The 18,606-nt window shown below is 43.3% G+C and overlaps 1 protein-coding gene across 1 annotated transcript in view; it reads left to right on the plus strand.

The window, feature by feature from the left end:
• PKN2 (protein kinase N2) overlaps positions 1-18,606 on the plus strand; it is a 2,214,272-nt gene that overhangs the window by 2,186,350 nt on the left and 9,316 nt on the right. The gene's annotated exons all lie outside the window — the stretch shown is intronic.

Here is an 18,606-nt window from a genome sequence, read left to right on the forward strand (position 1 = left end):
GGAAAAGGGACAAGGTTTCTACTCCAGACATTTCCTGATACCCAGAAAAGCAAATCATGGCGTCCAATCCTGGACCTGTCTACTCTAAACACCTTTCTGGAGATTCCAAAATTCAAGATGCTGACTCTTCACCAATTACTTCCTATGCCAGGCAAAGACGCCTGGTTGGCAACACTAAATTTAAAAGAAGCATACCTGCACATCCCAATCAGGGAATCTTGCAGAAGGTACCTATGCTTCAAAGCAGGCTACACGCATTATCAGTTCTCTGCACTGCCCTTTGGCTTGTGTACTGCGCCCAGGGTATTCACAAAGTGCCTGGCTCCAGTTATTGCATTTTGCAGGCAAAGAAGTATTCAAATATACCCATACCTGGACGATTGTCTAATTCAGACAGAAAGCCAGGGCATACTTTTGAATCATCTGGCATTTGTAAAAATTGTTCTAACTTGTCTGGGGTGCACCATAAACGAAAAGAAATCACAGCTGGTACCCTGTCAACAAATTACATTCGTGGGAGCAAGTTTGAATACAACTTCCCAGATGGCTTACCTCATGCCAGAAAAGCAAATTCATTCGATAACCTATTTCAAGCAAGTGGCCACAAAAACCCTGCTATCTGCAAGACAAATACTGCAAGCCTTGGGATTCATGGCCTCTTGCATTCTTCTAATTCCATATGCAAGACTGCATATGAGGAAACTAGAGTGGTATCTAAAAAGCCTATGGAGTCAACATTCTCACAGCCTAGAAACAATGATTCCTATCATACCTTGCCTATGCCTAGAGTTCCTCTGGTGGGCAGAGGCCTGCCACCAAAACAAGGGACTACCATTCACACTACCCCCTGCCGCCCAAACCCTAACAGCAGATGCATCAGACTATGCATGGGGGCTCACCTTTCAGGGAAGTGCATTCAGGGCAAATGGAACCCAAGTCAAATGTACCTACATATCAATAAAAAAGAAATGTTAGTTGTACAGAATGCTCTGACAGCCTTCAAGGACTACATTCTTCCAGGACAACTAATGGTAAAGGTGGACAACACCACAGTTATGTGTTACATAAACAAGCAGGGAGTGGTACTCATTCCTACTCCCTCTGCAGACTAGCCATGGCATTGTGGAACACAACCTTGAGCTACCAAGTGCACCTACAAGCTCAATTCCTGCCAGAAAAACTAAGTACATTGTGAGACGGACTAAGCATAAACCTCATGGACCCACACGAGTGGAAACTGGAACCAAGGATTTTCAACATGTTGACAAGCGGATGGGGGAGCCCAGACATAGACATAGTTGTCTCCCCTCTGAACTACCAAATGGAAAAGTTTTGCACAAGGACTCCCCACAAACAAGCCTGGAATGTGGATGCTCTGTCCTTCATCTGGAAAAATCTATCAGTCTACGCCTTCCCCCCGCTGCCTCTGATCTCCAAAGTTCTACTAAAAGTCAAACAGGACAAACCAAGGATGATTTTGATTGCTCCAGACTGGCCGCGCCAACACTGGTACCCCCTCCTGCGCAGTGTCTCACAGTTATCTCCATGGCAACTGCCTCAGACCCCTTCCCTGCTGTCTCAGCAGGAGAACCAGATCCTGCACTATCAGCTTCCAACATTGAACCTTGCAGCCTGGCTAATTACTTAAACTCACCCTTGTCATCCCTCAGCAAACCTGTGATGGATGTCATCTTAGAGGCAAGGAGGCCTAGTACTAGAAAATCTTATGCTGAAAAATGGAAAAGATTCTGTGCCTGGAACCAATCTCAAGGGTTGAGCACAGCAGCGCCCAATTTACCTCAAATTTTGCAATACTTAACTGAGATGCTTCACAAGGGCCTGTCTTTTTCCTCCATTAAAATCCATGCCTCAGCCATTTCAGTGCATTATAACACAGAACCTCCCCTCTTTTCTCATCCTCTGCTCAAGCAGTACCTCAGAGGGGCCAAAAAATTGAGACCACCCAGGAGAGCTCCAACCCCTGCCTGAGACCTTAACTTTGTATTGGAGAAACTCACTCTACCTCCTTTCGAGCCAGCTGCTACTGCAGACTTAAAATTTCTTTCTTGGAAAACAGCTTTGCTTTTAGCAATCACTTCAGCTAGAAGGATGTCTGAATTACAGGCCCTTATGGCAGTGGAGCCTTTCATCATCTTTCATGCAGACAGGGTGTTGCTCAGGACCAGTCCATCCTTCATGCCCAAGGTGGTATCCAGTGTAGCTCTTAATCAGTCCATTCATTCATTTGCCAACCTTCTTTCCCAATCCACAGAACAAAGGGGAACGGATTCTGCTATTTGGATGTGCACAGACAACTTAGATTCTACTTGGACAGGACTAAACCTCGAAGAAAATCTGAACAACTGCTGGTAGCATTTGCTGCAGGGGCAGAGGGAAAGGCTATTTCAAAACAAACCATTTTTAAATGGATAAGCCATTGCATTCATTTCTGCTATAAGCACTGTGGAAAACCTATCCCCCAGGGGATCAGATCTCACTCCACCAGGGCTGCATCTACTTCTGCAGCCTTTTTCAGAGGTGTTCCTACCAGGGACATCCTAGAAGCTGCTACCTGGAGTTCTGTACATACTTTCACCAAGCATTATCATTTGCCAGTTTTCTCTAAATCCAGAGATGGCTTTGCCACTGCTGTCTTGCAGGGCCTTATAGCTGGCCCTAATGCTATATAAACTCCTCCTCCCAACCATAGCTTTGGGAATCTACCCAAATGTAATAACTGCAACAGTGAAACACGAAAAACATAGTACAATTGTGTACACTTACCATAAATGTAGATGTTCGAGTGTATTCACTGTTGCAGTCCTGGTTACCCTCTCTCCAGCCCCCTAACTTCTTCGGGCTATACCTCTACTTTCCTATACTATGATTAAAAGCCTTTTTGGTGTATTTGCTTTTTGTTGGAAGTATACCTTTGTGTTTTTATGTTTATTTGCTCCCCATTAGGGGGGCACCTGACATCTGGGGCAATAAAAACTGATGTATTGGCGTCGGCTGCATGTTTTATACCCCTGACGACCTGACGTCATGGAAGAAGGGACAGCAACAGACGCAGGACCCAAGACTTTGTTAATCAGGCCGACTGAGGGCAACCTGCAAGCAGATTACCCAAATGTAATGACTGCAACAGTGAATACACTTGAACATCTACATTTATGGTACGTGTACACAGCTGTACTTTTGTATTCCAGCTCCAAAAAAGGACTGTGCTAAAGAATGCCCAGATCATCAAACAGTTGCACTTGTTTCACATGCTAACAAAGTAAAGCTCAAGATCCTGGAAGCTAGACTCCAGCATTATATGGACAGGGAACTGCCAGATGTATAGGCAGGTTTTAGAAGGGGCAGAGGCACCAGACAGATTGCCAATGTCCACTGGATAATAAAGAAAGCCATTGAGGTCCAGAAGCAAAAATATTTGCATCTACTTTGTTGACTACTGTAAAGCCTTTGCCTGTGTGTGGACCAAAGCAAACTGTGACAAGTTCTTAGATAAGTGGGGATACTCTGCCATCTTATTTGTCTCCCAAAGAATCTGTAGACAGAACAAGAAATGACAGGAACACGTTTGGATTAACTAAATGTTCATGACCGGGAAAGGAGTGTGACAAGGCTGCATATACTTACTAACTTATTTAATTTGTATGTTGAGTATATTGTACAGAATGCTGGATTAGACAAATCAGATTCTGGAATCAAAATTGTCAGGAAAATAGTAACCTCAGGTACCATTATGATGGCTGAAAGTGATGAAGATTTGAGGAGCCTGTTAGTGAAGATGAGAGTGGAAAGTGCAAAGACTTGCATGCTGTTTTGTATCTAAAAGCTAAGCTTATATCCTTTAGCCGTATCAGTTGTTTACAGCGAGATGAGCAACAAGTTGAAGCAGTGATGTTTTATTTTCAGGGACTCAAAAAATCTTTACAGATGATGACTACAGCCGTAAAATTATAAAACACTTGTTTCATGAAAGGAAGGTTATGACAAATCTGTGTTAAGATCTTAACGAGCAAAGACATCATATTTCCAGCAAAGGTCAATGTAGTCAAAACTGTGGATTTGATGTTGTCAGTCTTCACTTAATTCTTGACTGTGGGCTTGGTTCCGTATATTAGAACAGACTCTGCTGTTATTTCAACTTGCACCCACCAACTCTCGAGCTAAGCTTTACCCATAATGCTCCTTGCAGGATTACCCCAGATCGCATTTGCTCCTTTCAGTGCCAGATGCATCTATCAAAAACCGCTCTCGAGCAATTAATTCTTCTTTATTGTAAGTAAGATTTCTCTTTAAATCTCCTTTTTGTCATTTCTTTCCCTTTACTTATACCCAACTCCTCTATTACTGCTTTTGTTTCTTAACACAAGTAGTGTTTTTCTTGTACATACCATTGTTGGTATTTTTTCTCACTTACCGTTAAGGTAATTCTTTGTACCATCATGGGTACCTTTACTTCTTTTCATTTTCTTTCCTTTCTTAAAATTAGGTAAATCTTTTGTATCATTGCTGGTATGAGTTTTCCTAAGGGAAAAAAAAAATCGAAAACTTTGAACTGTAATATTTTAATTTCTTTCCACCATCCTTTCTGGCCTGTGTTTTGTTTGTAATGGCTGAAAAAAATAAGGGAACTTCTGGTTTTAAGAGATGCCAGGAGTGTTGAGCGTAAATTACCCAATTCAGACAGATGCTCCTTATGTGTGTATTGTTTGGGCCCGATGCATCTGTCATGGCTTCAGTCACTGGGCCCTTATTGAGGAAAAAAAAACAAGCTTGTTCTAAAAGGCCTTATTAAAGCTGCTTTCGACAAGGCCATATTTGGTTCTCCAAAATCTGAAGCAGACATTAGCTCCCCTTCTTCATCTTCTTCCTCATCTAAACATGGACATTCAAAGAAGAGGAGAAACTTGGTGCCAACAGTATCTTTGACACCATTATCAAAAATGCCTAAGACCTCCCCAGTTCCTACAGTTTCATCAGAATCAACTGGGGGAAAGATTTCACCTTCAGTGCCGTTGGTGCCAACCTCTGCACCAACAACTTTGGCGCAGACTACTGCTGCTATTTCAGAGCAGATATCTTTGAAACCAAAGGAATTCCTCTTTAAAGATAGGCCACATACTAGGTATTCTCCCTCACTAGACCCTTTTGTAGACTGTCCTCCAAGCCCCTTCTTGGAGAAACCCAGTTCCCTGTCAGTCTCTTCGGTCCGTTTTTCCAAGATCTTCAGGGAATCTGATATTTTGAGGATGGTGGACCAGCTCTTGTTGGCAAAGGGATTGTCCACTTCTACAGTTCCTAGCCTATCTTGGTGTGGAACCTTACCTGTCTCGACTCCAGTGATTGTTCTTCCTGTGACAACTGAGCCTTCCGAGTTTTCGGTGCCGAGCATTCCAGTTTCAACTGTCTTGGTGCCGGTCAGACCTACTTCTCCAGTGACGAAAACAGCCTTGAAGTCATCGGCTCTCTCTGAACTATAGACCTCCCGGGATCACAGCTTAATTGCTGGTTCCAGGAGGCATGGTTCCACTCTGGTGTTGTCAGAGCCATCCATGCCTTTCAGGGCATCCGCACATGTTAGCTCGACACCAGCTTCGGAGGTGGCCTTCTCAGTGTGGGGTGGGACCATGGTTCGGAAGGAGTCTATTTCAGTTGAAGGCTCCCATTCCTTTATGGGAGGGCCTGCATTCCAAGCTATGAAGTAGGTCTTGTCTACTGCAGCCATACTATCTACACCACTTTACCTGGGCCAACAGCCTTGCCCTTCTCCTCACCCAGAGCTTCCTCCAGCCTCTACCCTGGGACAGCGGGCACCGATGCCTCTTGATCCAACCATACTGGTCATGTCCTCTGAAGATACCTCTCTCCGGCCCATCCCTCCGAAGAGGTACCCCCTGAAGGGGAAGTGCAAGAAGAAGAACTTAGACTCCCCTGAAGAGTCTTTCACTGAAGATACCGATTTCGATGAAGGGGAAAGCCCCCTAAAGTCACCCCTGGAAGATGGCTCCTTTTGGAGACATTCTAGAGATCCTGAAACAGAGGAGTGGCTGGACTTCCCTTCAGCCTTCCACAGAGGAATCAGTATACTTGGAGGCTTTCCATGCCTGAGCCTCTACCTCCTGGATCTCTCCACTCACTGATGATCTGATTAAATCGATTACACAGTGGGCATGGAAGATGCCTGATTCTATTGAGCCAATCCCAAAGAGACCAGACCGTATTTTGTCAGCTCATCAGGATCAGCAGTATTGGTCGAAAAAAATACAGGTAGATGCTATGGTGATAGCGGCAGCCACCAGAAAGGAACTTGCTGATGAAAGTCCTACTATCCATCCTAATAAAGAGTCTTAAGACAATGGATAGATTCTGGGAGTGTGTATATGCTTCATCGACCTTTGCAGTAAGGTCCTTGTATTACATGGCACATTTTCACAAGACTTCAACAAGTTCTGTTAAAAGAACTATCAGATACTCTGACAAGAGCAGTAGCTGAAGGGTTTAAAGAAAAGGTAACTTCTCAGCTGGCAACCCTGGAGTTTGTTTGTAACTTGTCCATGAGGCTTATTGTGCATGCAGCTGAAGGGGTGATGAGGACAGCAGGTTCGGGCAAAGCCATCAAGAGACATACCTGGGTGAGCTTATGTGAATTCCTGGAGCCATTTAAGTCTTCTTTCATCAATGCTCCATTTGATTAAACATCCCTTTTTGGCCCCAAAGTTAGACACCCTTGCCAGATGTGAGAAAGCTGGAAATACCCTTTATGCTGTGGCTATATGCTTTTTAAACTCCTCAGTAGGCTTACTCCATGAACCAGAGAAGTGGGAAGCTGTGGTTCAAGAAGTCCCAAGGCCCTTTCCATGATTTATGTGGCAGTGACTTTCCCCCGGGGCAGAGGGGGGAGTAATCATGGATGACGCCATGCACAAGGCAGAGGTGGCCTGCAAAATCAGGGTTCCAGGGATTCTTTCCCTGGTTACTCTTATAGGAAGCCCGATTGCCATTCTCTGGAGGCAGTCAGGAGACGATTATCCCTGCCCTGCTTGGGTCAAGATAACAACGGACAATTGGGTGCAGAGGATAATAACCAGAGGTTCCAATATCCCTTTCTCCGGAAAACCCAGAAAATTGAAGAAAATCCTAGATGTTCCACTCAATCACAGATGCAACAGTCTTGGCAATTCAAAAACTGCTCGACAAAAGCATCATCCAAGCAGTCCCACCAGACCAGATAGGATCCGGAGTTTATTTAAGATTCTTTTTACTGCCAAAGAAAACGGGACTGGAGACTGATTTTGGATCTCAGTCATTTGAACAAATCAGATGTTCTTCATGTTTCACTGTTGCAGTCATCACATTTGGGTTAGCCCTGCCAGGGTAGCCCTCGGCCAGCCCGAATACCAGAGGCTTAGTATTTCTGCGTCAGTTGCTGTCTCTTCAGGACTGACGTCAGGTCATCAGTAGTATAAAGTAAGGCAGCCGACACCATTATATCAGTCGAAAGCAGAAGCAGTTCGCACGAGTGCCGGTCAGCAGCTACCTGAGTTCCATCTTCCGAATTGAAGCTGAAGTCTTCTAAAGCTAAGTACCCCATTGGGGATCCTTTTTCTTGCACTACCTAATGTCAGAAAAAGTTAATTATTGTGTCCCCTGTGGAAAGCAAATACCACACCGAGACTTTCATTCTTACTGCATCACTTGCTTAGGCCCAGACCACAATGTCCCCCGCTGTCGCCTTACTGCTTTGTTCAGTGCCAGAACTATACGTCGGGCCCTAATTGTAGCTAGATATTTTCCCTTACAGTCCTCGCATTCCGATATAGCTTTGATAAGCCATCCGACAGCAGATCTTCCAAATAAAAAAACATAAAGATAAAGACAGAGACAGACCGCACAGGTCCAAACCTACCGACAATGCTTCCGTTAAGCTAGTCATCAGTTCTCCGGTCCTCAGTGTGGCCCTTTCGCAGCCACTGATGCCCGCTTCTGTGGATTCGCAGGCCGCTACCGAGACCCTTTCAGAGTCCGGTATGCCACAAAACTCTTCTTAGACTAAGGATCCTGCAGTCGTCTCTACCTTGGGTGGGTCTGGAGTCGCTGAGCAGACACCGGCTTCTGAGGAAGTCCTTCGCACTACCGATTTTCGACACAAACCGACGACTTCTTTCGCAACTACTTTTCTTTAGAAAACTACAGAGTTTCTTAGGCCCAGGTTACGAACCACACCCAAGAAACTGATGACCCAATCTCAGGCACCTACTTCCCTCAGTCTGAAATGCTTAAAATGGCAGAAGACCTTATCATGCTGATCATGAGAAGCCAGTCTACCCCTTCCAAAAGAAAAAGAGATCTGTCCCCTGTAGTTTTGTCTGAACAGGAGTCTGATGACTCTGATGCATCTGAGTATGAAGACATGCAACCCCTCTCTGCAAAGTAAAGGAGGAAAAGCCAAGGACAATTCGTATAGCTCCTGACTGGCCTTGCCAGCACTGGTACCCCTTGCTGCACAGCCTGTCCCCTCTGGCACCCTGGCATCTCCGTCAGATTCCAAACCTCCTGACCCAGAGGGAAGGAGAATTCATACATCCCCAACTGCAGACACTCAGTTTGGCAGCTTGACCTATTCCCTAACACCCGATCAATCTGCCAACCTTAGCAAACAGGTTCTAGATGTCATACGTGAGGCCAGACACCCTAGCAATAGGAAGTCTTATGCTGACAAATGGAAAAGGTTCTGCACCTGGATTCAGGCTAAGGGAACCAGTACGGCACAGCCCTCCCTCCCTCTCATCCTGGATTACTTAGCTGACCTGCTACACAGTGGACTCTCCTTTTCCTCTATTAAAATTCATGCCTCTGCTATCTCTGCTCATTTTCTCACTGAGCAGCCCCTTTTCTCACACCCTTTGATCAAACCGTTCCTAACAGGGGCTAGCAACTTGGTCACCCAGAAGAGCACCAACCCCAACTTGGGACCTTAACTTTGTGTTGGAAAAGCTCACCCCCCACCCCTTTCGAACACACCTCTTCAGCAGAAATAAAATTTCTCTCCTGGAAGACAGCTTTCCGTCTGGCCATCACTTCAGCCAGAAGGGTCTCTGAGCTGCATGCACTCATGGCTGTGGAACTCTTCATCATCTTCCATGCTGACAGAGTATCCCTCAGGACTAACCCATCCTTCATGCCCAAGATGGTGTCCAGTGTGGCTCTCAACCAATCCATTCATTTGCCCACCTTTTTCCCTAACCCACAGAACAAGGGGGAAAGGATCCTGCACTCTCTAGATGTGCACAGACAGCTCAGATTCTATCTAGACAGGACTAAATCTTTCAGGAAGTCTGATCAATTGCTGGTTAGCTTTGCTGCAGGGGCAGAGGGCAAAGCCATCTCCAAATGGGTAGCACACTGAATCCATTTCTGCTACAAACAACACAGAAAACCTCCCACCAAGGGGGTCAGGACTCACTCCACCAGAGCAGCCTCCACCTCTGCAGCTTTCTTCAGAGAAGTCGCCACCAGGGCATCTAGAGGCTGCCACCTGGACATCTGTTCACACCTTCATCAAACATTACCACCTGCCTATCTTCTCCAAATCCAGGGCAGGTTTTGTTTCTGTAGTCTTACAGGGCATCCTAACCAGCCCCTAGTTTCCTTGACTGCCTCCACCCTATTCCTCAGCTTTGGGAATCAACCCAAATGTGATGACTGCAACAGTGAAACACGAAGAACATAGTAAAGTTGTGTACACTTACCATAAATGTAGATGTTTGAGTGTATTCACTGTTGCAGTCGTGGTTTCCCTTCCTCCATCCTCCTCCTCTTTCTTCTCTTTCCTTACAAGGGACATGCTGGTATTTACTTTCTACTGGTGGGTTCTTCCGCCAGAACCTGCTGTCACTTGGGGGCTCCTGACAGGTTAGGGCAAGAAAAACTGATGTAATGGCATTGGCTGCCTTACTTTATACAACTGACGATCTGACGTCAGTCCTGAAGCGACAGCAGCCAACACAGAAATATTAAGCCTCTGGTATTTGGGCTGGTCAAAGGCTACCCTGGCAGGAATAACCCAAATGTGATGACTGCAACAGTGAATACATTCTAACATCTACATTTATGGTAAGTGTACACAATTGTACTTTCTACAAACCAAATTCCGGATGGTCACTTTTCAGTCTATATTTCCATTCTTAGAAAAAGATGATTGGATGTGTTCAGTAGATCTTCAAGACGTGTATTACCACATAAAAATGGACAAGTGATCCATAAGATTCCTGTGCTTCTGACTGAATGCCAGTCTTGATCAGTTCAGTGCCCTGCCCTTTGGTCTCACCACAGCCCCCAAGGTGTTCACCAAATGCATGGCAGTGGTAGCATCCCACTTCAGACTGCAAGGATTCCGTGTGCTTCCATACCTAGACGACTGGCTCCTCACTGCTGCCACCAGCTATATACTCTTACAGGCAAGAGACTACGTTCTTCAAACTATAAGCTATGAAAACTCCCATCTAGAGCCAACGCGACATCTGGAATTCATAGGAGCAATGCTAAACGCAAACACTGGCATCCTGTCTCTTCCCCAGAAAGACTTCCAAGAATAAGATTCCAAGTCCGTAAGATTATTTGCAGCAAAAAAGTGACTGCAAGGCTGCTGTTACAAACTCTAGAATCAGTGTTAGCCTCCATTACTCTACTTCCCTTTGCGAGCTATCACATGCGGATTCTTCAATAGCTGTTGACTTCCCAGTGGTAGTTACTGAATCAGCCAGTGTCCCATCTGGTATTAATCACCAACTTCTGCAACAGAGACTTGAGTTGGTGGCTTCACTCCAATGAAATTTTGTCAGGCAGACCCTTTGTCCCTCTTCAACCCCAAGCCGTAGTGACCACGAATACATCCCAGATAAGGTTGGGGTGCATTATCTGGAAATGACAGTCCAAGGTACTTGGTCCCAGCTAGAGGCCAATTTGCACATCAGTGTTCTAGAGGTGAGGGCAGTGCTCTTAGCTTTGCAGACATTCCAAGAAACCCTTCCCTTGGGACCGATTGCTATTCAAGCAGACAACATGTCAGTAGTCTTGTATATAAACAAACAAGGGGGAACCATATCTTGCCCTCTTTGTCGAGAAGCACTAAAAATATGGCAATGGGCTATTTCATTTGACCGCTTTCTAATTGCAGCACATATTCCGGGGAGCTCCAGCATCATTGCAGACAAATTGAGCAGGACCCTCCTAATGCCTCACAAGTGGTCTCAGTCTGTGGGTGGCGGAGGAAATATTTTGCCACTGGGGCCAGCCCTGCTGCGATTTCTTTGCATCTTCCCTGAACAACAAGTGCAGCAGCTACTTTGCAGTAATTCCCCCTCTGGGGGAGTCGCCAAGAGACGTTGTCCTTCATAATTGACCTCCTGGTCTATTGTATGCCCCCCCTCCCGATTCCTCTCATATCCCAGTTTCTATAGAAAGCCAACTGGTCGAAGAACAGAATAATTCTCTCTGACCCATTCTGACCTCATCAGCTGTGGATTCCCTTTCTTTGGCCTCATCTAATTGAGAAACCTTGGACACTGGACCCAGATCAAGACCTTTTGTCCCATCTGGACAGACTAGTTCATCCAAATCTTCAAAATCTCAAGCTCACTGCATGGCTTCTCCAGTTCCAATGACTGCCAGGCATTCTACTCTCACTTACTTAGTTCAAAGAATTGTTCTAGCCTCCCACAAACCTTCAACTAGAAGGTTGTACTTCAGCAAGTGGCGAAAATTTTCAAAATGGGCTTAATTTTCAGCACCAGTTGATAAGGTCCTGGAGTTTTTAATATTGCTTTTTGAAGCAAGAGCATCTGCCGCGACCATACCAATTTTCTACCAAAGGTAGTGTCCGAAACCAATATCAACCAGACTAATTCACCTTCCAGTTTTTTACCCCAGCTTCTCAAGCAAGGGTGAATATTGTCTACATTTACTTGATGTGCATAGACAATTGCATTTTTACCTTCACAGAACAAAGGAAATCAGAAAGTCTGACCAGCTGTTTGTTTCCTTCTCTTCGGCTACTGTGGGAAAACCTGTTTCTATAGTTACTCTATCTAAATGTCTTAGACTGTATAACTTTCATTTGTAACAAAAACAAAGTGCAACTGCCATGACCTGTTAAAGTACATTCAACAAGGGCATTAGCTGCTTCTGCAGTCTTTCATTCTAGAGCTTCTATTGGTGATATTTGTGCAGTGGTTACCTGGGCATCCCCTCATAACCTTTGTTACTCATTGCAAGCTAGATCTGGTCTCTAGGTGATGATCATCATTTGGCTCAATGGTGCTCAGGAATATTCTTCTGTGAGACCTTCCAGGATTTAGGTAGCTGGGGAGTCTCTCGCACCATCAAGGATTAAATGAAGATTGACATCATCAGGTAAAGAAGTTGTATCTTACTGTAACATTCCATCTTTGTTGTCGATCTTCACTTAACCTTGACATCTCTACCCTCCTTCCTCCTGTCCTTCAGTTTCTTGGTGGAATGGATATTTTCCAAAGATTGGCTTTCCCTTTTAGGAATACAGATATGGTCTCTGGTCTATTACTTCCTGCCTGTCACTATTTTATGCAAACTCGATCTGAGGTAATCCTGCGAGGAGCATCATGGTAAAACTTAGCTCAAAAGGAGGAAGCTACTACAAGATAGAGCAAAATCCTTGAAAGGTAAGACACCTTTGATCATTATAAGTAAAAAACTAAGAGCTCTCATAAAATCATCCAAGGCAAATTTTGAGAGAAAAATCGCCAAGGACTCAAAAGACAATCATAAGGCCTTCTTTAGCTATGTTAGAAACCTAGGAGGAAACTCCCAGATATGCTCAGAATTAGTTCAAAATGATGTGAAGATTACTGAACCTACACACATTGCCAACATACTGGCTGACAGGTTCAGTGCAAACTTCTCCCCCCCGAAAGGAGAGATATCTCTACCAGAGGATTGTAGGCCCCCAGACATCTCCAATGCCCAGGTGAGAACTGCTCTCTCCAAGGCAAAAAACACAGCACCCATGGGACCGGATGGTGTCCCCGGCTGTGTGCTCCACGAACTCAATGAGGAATTAAACCCGCAGTTAGGACAGCTGTTTAATCTTAGCCTCACCTCAGGATACGCACTCAAGGAGTGGAGCACGCGACTGTGGTCCCACTTCACAAGGGTGGTGCCTCCACCGACCCTGGAAATTACCGTCCCATTAGCTTGACAAGCCTTATCTGCAAAGCCATGGCGAGGATCATAATAGAACTCATAAATAAAGACATAGGGAACTTGCAGACTTTGGATCCAACCCAGTTTGGCTTTGTCAAAGGCAGATCATGCCTTTTAAACTTGGTTGACTTTTCGAGACAGTCACCAAGGCCATTGATGAGGAAAGGCAGTCCATACAGCCTACCTCGACCTGGCAAAGGCCTTGACACAATACCCCACTCAGGTATCATCGAAAAACTCATTAGCTTGAATGTAAACCCATACATCACAAGATGGGTTGCAAACTGGCTAAGTGACAGAACCCACAGGGTCAGAGTTGCTGGAGCCATGTCAGACTCAAAGCCTGTCACAAGTGGTGTCCCACAGGGCTCAGCCCTGGGTCCACTCTTGTTCGGCATCTACTTTTCTGAAGTACAAGCAAACACAGGAGGGTTATGGCTGACAAAGTTTGCAGATGACTGCAAACTGGGCGCCATAGTCGAAAACACATCTGACACAGATATCCTTCAGAAGGGCCTCACAGAAACGGTGCCAGAGCCATGGCCTAAAGTTAAACGCCAAGAAATGCATAGTCATACCCTTCGGAAAAACAAGGTTACCCCTAGCTACCATATAGGTGGCAATCCACTGAGCACAGAAGAAGTCATCAGGGATCTGGGGACCCAGGTTGACAGTAGCCTTTCGTTTGACACTCATGTTGCTAAAGTAGTAAGGAAAACCTTCTACATTGCCCACCTGATCATGAAGGGATTCACATCTAGATCAAGGGAGGTCATCGTCCCCCTGTACTCATCACTCATTAGACCTATGATTGAGTACAATGCCCCATTCAGAATGTATCTGACCCGACACCTGCAGCAGCTGGAAAGGCCCCAAAAGTTCCTCACCAAAAGGATAAAGGGTCTCAAAATATGTCTTTGCTGCCCGACTGAAAGAACTCCAGCTCTATTCAGTCTCATACCGCTTGCTCAGAGGTGACCTGTGCCTGACATATAAGGCCATGTCAAACCCAGATTTGATGAATATGCTTCACCTCAAAAATCTAGATCCCTCAGAACCACAAGGGTGGGAGACTTAAACCTTGACACGGTTATTAATAGAACGTGCTGGAGGGACAGATTCATCACCCAGAGACTCCCTATGCTGTGGAACAAAATCCCGGTACATGTGAGGCAGAGCACCTCGCTGGCCTTGTTCAAGAGGAATCTTGACCAATGGATGGGAGATCGCAGATATACCCCAGGGATTACTTCAGTGTCACTGCTTGACAGAGGCACAGCAAAATAATAGGCATAGTTTTATTCAAACTAAAGGGGTGGCGAAAGCCACATAACTATGGGCTAGGCTTATAAATGCCCTTGGGCAGATAGCCTAGTATGAACCTATGAACCTATAAGAATTTTGGAGAGCACTAGCTGGAATAACAGCTGAATCTGTTCCAATATACAGAACCAAACCCACAGTCAAGGATAAGTGAAGATCGACAACACAGATGGAGCATTATGGTAAAACATAACTACTTTTTTTCTCATTATGGGCTATGATTGTGAGAATTGGATTATAAGTGAGATTGTGCATCAGAAAATCAGTGCTTTTGAACTGTGAACTCCATAAACTACAAGAAGATCAAATCAGTTGATGCATGAGGAAATAAACCCAAGCTGTTCACCCAAACATCTAATAATAAAACTAAAACTCACCTTTGGCCACATAATGTGAAGACAGGCTTCAGACGAATCAATACTGATGCAGTGAAAGACCAAGAGCAAAAGAAAGGGAACAGCTGAGACTAAGACAGACAATGCCAAAGTAATGAATGAAAATTTTCAGGAATTTGAAGTAGCAATTGTTGACAGACAGGCTTGTTATGGCAAAGTCCTTGAGGTAATGAAGAGTTGGACGCCCAGGTAAAAGAAGCTATAAGGAGTTAACTTATAATTATTTTAACGTGAGAGAGGAGGAGTTGTTCTCTTGTAGTATTTTGAAAAGAAAAAAAAAAGAGCCAAAGATAAAATTGGTTGTGGCTTGAAGAAGAAAACTCTTAGCCTTAGTTAGGTAGTGGTAATCATTCCTAGAGGAGTTTGATATGAAATGTCAGATTTTATTGAACAGGATTTGAAGGGTAGTTCTGCTTTTGATAGAGGCAGTGGCAAACAGTGGGAGTCAAAGTTTTGCTGGAAGGATGTCCTTGCATGAAGCCACTCTGGCAGGAGGATGTAGAAATTAGGCAATCTTATTCACCCAGAAATGGAGGTAGCTAATACTGACCTGCAGTTTTTCAATGTGTACAAGTTAAGGGACTGGTGTAGCCAAATACCTTGATATCTGAAATAGGTGGTGGAATTGATGATTTTTTATCATAGTCTGTGATATGACGTGGTTGTGAGGATTTGGCTTATCTTTTTTTTTTTTTGCTAAACAACAGGGATTTAGATGTTTAGGGTTAAGTGTTTTTGAAGCAGAGCCAGTAGTGCAGTTGAAGTAGGTCTCTTAGAAGTTGTTTCAGTTGATTTCTAGGACAGGTCAGATCTATACATGGCCATATCAGCATACAAAAGCAATGGAAGTTGTTGTAGTTCTAGAGGGTATTTATTAATGAAAACTAAGAATGGAACTGGGGCAAGAATAAAACCTTTTGAGACTGCTGAGTGTATGTAGGCAGTATCAGAAAGCACAGTTCCTATCTTTATCCTGAGGGATTTGTTGGGGATGGAGATCTTTGAACCAGTTGGTGGATCCATTGCCTAAGGTATATAAGCCTGTGTCTTTTTTATAGATATATGGTCTGACGAAGCCTATTTAGTGAAAGCGCTTACCGAGCTCTACAAATAAAAGTTCTTTAATTATATTTTCATTGCGTTCAGCAGCATTTATTGAGAAGACTACAATACTCTCTTTCATTTCTGGAACATTTCCTAAACGGCTGTGGGGTGCTCCTGTTGATGTACTTTGTTTTAGTTATGATGTTTCTTGTGCATTCACTTCTGCTGCTGCTTACTTTAAAGTATTTTTTTCAGGATACTTTTAACATTGTTACCTGATCTCTTCTGTCTTTGTGAAGCATTAGTGCCTAGACTTGACCTCCTACATATGAGACCTTATTTTGAAAGGGATGTCGTAAATGGAATTTCACTTAATCCAGGCATTGCTGCCACTCATCAGTATGCAAATGCTGTTTGGTAGAATTGCAAACTTGTACTGATGAAGAATATTGTAAAAGGGATAAAAGAACTTGAATAGAGATCTTTAGAAAAAGGGACTGAGCAAGTTACATAGAATTAGAATTTGTAGGAACAATACATGGAGAATGATGTTGAGGTGGAGGAGTGAGGTTTAATGGAAGGCAGGAACTGAGTGATGTAATGAACTGAAAAACAGTTGTAAAGAAAGAAAACATAATGTAGAGTGTGTGTAAAAGGAAAAAATATGGTTTTCTTTTCTATTAATGTATGCTTGCCTATGCCTATGTCTTAGGTGATACTTTAGTAATGGTGTTAACGTATGGGAGCAGTAGGTTGACAGTGACAGCTCAGTTTTGTACTATTTGTTTATTTCAACTGCTGATACCTTTACTAGTTATTTCTGTTTAGTTTCAGTTATCATTTAGTCAGAGATAGGTGTCAGCCTAGCTAGATTGTAGTTAGCCTCTTTGATGAAATTCTGTTCAGTAATTTTTGTTTGAATTTCCTTGTACAAGGGTATATATTTTTTGTATATTTAATTATCTCTCTTTACATAATTGTAATATTTTTTCAACTGTAAAAGTGTGTGGCTGGCTGATTATTAAAATGTATAAGGGCAATTGCTCAGAACTGGTAAAAAAAACTCTTAGTGTCTGTCTTTTGAAGTGGGACTGCGTTGTTACAGCTGCCATAAACTAATACGATATGGTTAGCTTATTTTAAAAGCTTTAAGTAATTGTGACCTTCGAGTGACAGACTGGTCTGGCTAGTATCAGAGTGGGACCATAGAAGCAGGAGGGAGTGTGGGATGATAATGTATTATTATTAACCCCTCCTGGTGGTCTTTGTGTGCATATGAATGTGAAGTAGTACAAGACAGATGCTGCATGATCATACTTCTTTACATTCGTGCAGTTTGAAGTATATGTGGATGTCGTAGGTGTCAGTCTTAATGGCCCAAGGCAGCAGTGCATATTTGCTGTATGATCTTAAGACTGATATCTGATGTTGAGTACCTGACACACATTTTCTTTCTGAGGCCTCTGGTAGGAAAGAAATGTAGGGGAATTTTCCTCCTTTTTTGTTTAGTGGATATGTAGCCATACATGCAGATTGTCATCCAGAATAGTGGTTTGGGATGAGGAAGGGACAGATAGGAGTTAAGATATGTGTGTGCGCCCGCATGTATGTGTAATAGCTAGATGGATAGACATGGGTACAGTCTGAAACACTGAACGCTAATATGAGTGAACATTTTTTCAAGCTATAAATAATAGTGAACGCTCATATGCGTGGACATTGTTGTCAGTGGAGTTTTTGCCTCCATCATTTTGTATGGGATCATAGTGCTTCAGAGTAAGGGAATTTGCCCTTACCTCACCATTGTAAGATCTTGGAGTTGGTGTTATATAATTAGCAATGGGTGTGGGGTGTGCAGGGGAGCTTGCTCCCATTCAAAAAAATATTTTTTTGTTGTTTTTGATAATTTTAGATTCAATCTAAAATGATCATTCTTTTGATGGTCAACGTTTTGAATGTTCTGTGTTTGACGATATATATTTAAAAGTATGCCTAACACCATGTGGCTGTATGTTGTGCCTATTCAGTGAGGCACTTCTAAGGGTTACTATAATAGTTAAAACAAACAGGCTTGACAGTAACAGTTAACATTAGCTATTCTTGTTCCTTTTCCTTTACAAGAACGAATTTAAGTGCAGTATCTTCTAAATGGCTGAGAAAATAATAAAATGTTTCAGACTTAAAATAGAATGTTATATATTTTCTATTAAACATTGCAGTGAGCACTTATGTCTTTGTTGGTAAGACAAATTATTATTGAAATGTTTGATCTCTTCTTAATTTTTTGGAATCATTTGATATCCTTTTAAAATCCTTGTATTTGTATGCCGAATGCCTTATGTTTTTTTTTCCCAGATTTAAACAAACATCTTCCCTGTAAATTACCTCTTGCCTTTGAAAAGGAGAGTATTCATAATCCTGAGTTGTTTTGTTATCTCTTGCCATTTCTTTTTGTTATTTTTTATTTAATAAAGGAGAAAATGTTCTGTTCTGCTGGTAAAATATTAACAGCCAGTTTAAGAAAAAAGAAAACACATTTGTTTTATTTTTGGCATCTTGAATTTGGTTTTAAAAAAAGAAAGCTCATAAC

The sequence above is a fragment of the Protopterus annectens genome, chromosome 10.part0, assembly GCF_019279795.1.
Source record: "Protopterus annectens isolate FY-2018-M chromosome 10.part0, PAN1.0, whole genome shotgun sequence".
In the NCBI taxonomy this organism is placed as follows: Eukaryota; Metazoa; Chordata; order Ceratodontiformes; family Protopteridae; genus Protopterus; species Protopterus annectens.